This window comes from Octopus bimaculoides, chromosome 6 (genome assembly GCF_001194135.2).
Source record: "Octopus bimaculoides isolate UCB-OBI-ISO-001 chromosome 6, ASM119413v2, whole genome shotgun sequence".
Classification (NCBI taxonomy): Eukaryota; Metazoa; Mollusca; class Cephalopoda; order Octopoda; family Octopodidae; genus Octopus; species Octopus bimaculoides.
In genome coordinates, this window is record NC_068986.1 from 106,439,273 (window position 1) to 106,443,007 (window position 3,735).

The 3,735-nt window shown below is 37.0% G+C and overlaps 1 protein-coding gene and 1 long non-coding RNA gene across 14 annotated transcripts in view; one reads left to right on the forward strand and one right to left on the reverse strand.

The window, feature by feature from the left end:
• Positions 1 to 3,735, forward strand: part of LOC106871985 (FMRFamide receptor) — a 337,948-nt gene that overhangs the window by 322,695 nt on the left and 11,518 nt on the right. The window lies entirely within an intron of this gene.
• LOC128248163 (uncharacterized) overlaps positions 1 to 3,735 on the reverse strand; it is a 51,365-nt gene that overhangs the window by 27,568 nt on the left and 20,062 nt on the right. Inside the window, exon 1 of one of the 2 annotated variants that reach the window (XR_008264461.1) lies at positions 113 to 552. The exons of the other annotated variant lie outside the window; for it this stretch is intronic. This is a non-coding gene — a long non-coding RNA (uncharacterized LOC128248163). Of the gene's footprint in view, positions 1 to 112; positions 553 to 3,735 lie in introns of those variants that run through there. 2 annotated transcript variants of the gene reach the window in all.

Sequence of the window (3,735 nt, forward strand, 5' to 3'; positions counted from 1 at the left end):
TAGAGCTACGCTCTTCAACAGAAAGAATACGGAGACAAGGAGACGAAGAGACGGTAGGTGAAGGAAAGTAAAGGAAAAAATAAAGATGATAAAGGTAATAAAGGAGGTTTACATAAGTGGAAAAGTTCAAAAGTTCAAAAGTGTTTTAGACGTCGTGGTATATTGAGGCGATTTCCAATCAGAAGATGGGTCCAGTGTAATCCGTGGGTAGGAGAGCTGCAGCCGGAGGGTGTAAAGTTCAGAATAAAACAGTCCAGAAATATATATATATATACATATATATATACAGTCACGTAGTACATGCATACACAGACACACACAAACACACTCACATACACACTCACTTACTCACACGTACATCAGTTTCATGGAGTCGACTTTTATTTGAGAACGTGTTTTAAAACTGAATGAATCACATCAGGGACACCCTCATACACACGCACACACATACATACAACACTAGAGCAAACATGCACACATATACACACAACACATGCAAGCACACACATACATGCGACACACACGCAAATACACACACATACACACGCACTGAAGTATACTTATTTTCTTCCTTAATACAAATATATAGTATATATTTATATATATATACTCTTCACTCTTGTATTACTCTTATTTTATTATTTTTTATTATTTTGACGCCAGTCCTTTGTCTGGAAATCTTTCGTCACAATCTGTGACATCTTGGGTGACACTGTCCGCTTCCGTGTGTGTTTTTGCTTCACTCACTCCATTATCCAGAAAATAAATTAGGAAAGCAACGTGACAGTTATATGTAAAAGATATTTGTAAATTCATCGGTATATGATTAATGACTAATTGTTGATAGTTTACCTAAACGCCACCTGGAGGAATGCATCATGAATGAATGTACTAAAATTGACGGAAATGTGAAATTACGGCATTGGGTTCTTATGAATTTTTCAAAGAGCATCGAACTTCGTATCTCTAATGGTGGGCACCATTTTAGAAATGTTTTTCATTAATGTACTTGTAAAAAATTATTGAAAATATGCACTTTCGCTTATGTATACAAACTTCACGGTCACTCTGTATATTTATCCTTTCAACAGCGAAATCCCACGATATTTTCATTCCGTCAGTATCATACGTGTGAAACACACTAAAGCAAGAAATCTGGCTTTGAAAATGTAAATTTGATTGCTGATGAATCATTGAATATTTTACGATATTCGACCTATTTTCAGCTTATAGAAAATCCGATAAAATTAATGATTTTAGGCTATTGTTAGTTGAAAGTCTTCGATGAATATCAATAAAAGTGCCTTTAAGAATATATGAATTCTGATTTTTTGCTCAAAATACCAGTACTAATTATTATCACATCCGAATGTTGTAATCGTATATTTCTAAGAGTTACCAACATGATGCCAATATTATTCAGAAAGGCAAGTGGTCATTATCGAACCATTCTATTTTAGGAATTGTGTCCATAACCAGGGTGGAGGCGCAATGGCCCAGTGGTTAAGGCAGCGGACTCGCGGTCATAGGATCGCGGTTTCGATTCCCAGACCGGGCGTTGTGAGTGTTTATTGAGCGAAAAAAAACACATAAAGCTCCACGAGGCTCCGGCAGGGGATGGTGGCGAACCCTGCTGTACTCTTCCACCACAACTTTCTCTCACTCTTACTTCCTGTTTCTGTTGTGCCTGTATTTCAAAGGGTCAGCCTTATCACATTGTGTCACACTGAATATTCCCGAGAACTACGTTAAGGGTACACGTGTCTGTGGAGTGCTCAGCCACTTGCACGTTAATTTCACGAGCAGGCTGTTCCGTTGATTGAATCAACTGGAACTCTCGACGTCGTAAGCGACGGAGTGCCAACAACAACAGCCATAACCAGGATATTATATTTATGACCGCTGAAAGCAGCATACAGCTTTTGTTCCGATGTAACATTAAGTTTCTACTCTCACAGTTAATTTTTAACTGGGAGACACAGTTTTGTAATAGGCAGAGAAATTGCTAGGGTTATATTTTTAACAGGCTTTGGTGATATTGTTGGAATCGTATCTATAAATGAGTGCAGTTATCATTTTGAAAATAAAATAATATTGTTTTATCTCTGAATAAACAATGTTTTTTGGCAATTTTTAAATTTTGCTAAAGCAAAGATTTTGCTTGAAGGTCGTTCAAAGACGTTTCAAAATTCATCTTTTTATCACTTAGAAGGCATATAGTGCTTTGCTATGTAGACAGGCATTTATAGTATCTGAAATAAAACTCACTTTTGTGTTATCTATAATCATTTTGTGAAGACATATTCATTTATCATATTTTTGTCATTCACCTGTTTTCACTTAAATATTTAATTAATTTTGTTTTGGATGCGATCGGGGCTTTCTTTTACAGAAAATTCTTAGCTTTTGATACATTTCCACCTTTTTAAGCCCGTCAGTTGACAACGTCGGGCGAAATGCTTAGCGGTATTTCGTCTGTCTTTACATTTTGAGTTCAAATTCCACCGAGGTTCACTTTGCCTTTCATCCTTCGTGGTCGGTAAATTAATCACCACTTGTGTAATGGGGTCGATCTAATCGACTGACCCTCTTCCCCAAAATTTCGGGATTTGTCCCTAGAGTAGAAAAGAATATTCTAGCCATCGCTCATTGTCTGTTTTTAACCAGATACAGTGGCTAGACTTTTCCACTGTGGTTTGAATATCGTTCATAGTTGTATTCACTTTATAATGAGTAAGGCCTAACGATAACAACAGTCGCCTCGCACTGAATCCAACAAATCCTCTACATCCGACTGCACTTGGAAAATGCTCCGCTTTCCTGCCTGCGTCTCCATATTCCTCGAGGGTAATATTCGAAGATATAAAAAGAAAAAAAATGTTCATGTTTTCAATATCATATGTGTACAATGCACAGAAAGAAACTTGGTAACTCTAGTATGTTTTTAGTGTTGATAAATAATTCAGTGCCTTTTACAGTACATGATCGCGTTTCTCAGTTTGACAACTCCATTTATGGGTAATAAGATCTCTAACAACTTATTAGTTCGAAATTAGTCATTACATAACTGAAATAATTTACTTCTTCCATTGTTTAATACTGCAATTGGTTGTAATAGTATGTGATATTTGCCCGAAAAACATACACCACACTTTCTAGATCAAAGGAACAGTCATTCAATAATTGGCCACTGCACGTGAACTGTTTCAGTGACGAAACGTTTTTGCTTTTCATAACATAGTACACAGTTAAGAAATAAACAAAAACAGACTTTAGTAAATTTTTAACAGGCGAAATACCTGTTACACGTAACAATTTCATACAAAATTTGCTTTTAGATCAAGTCCCGTTTTTACAACACTGCGAAAAGTATTACATACATACACATACATAGATACATGCATCATGCAGACATACATATACACACACGCGCACGCACACATGTAGATATGCACATGCGCACAAAGATACTCTTACTCTTTTACTCGTTTACTTGATTCAGACTGTGGCCATGCTGGAGCACCGCCTTTAGTCGAGCAAATCGACCCCGGGACTTATTCTTTGTTAGCCTAGTACTTATTCTATCGGTCTCTTTTGCCGAACCGCTAGGTGACGGGGACATAAACACACCAGCATCGGTTGTCAAGCGATGTTGGTTGGGGGACAAACACAGACACACAAACATACACACACACATACATACACATATATATATATACGACGGGCTTCTTTCAG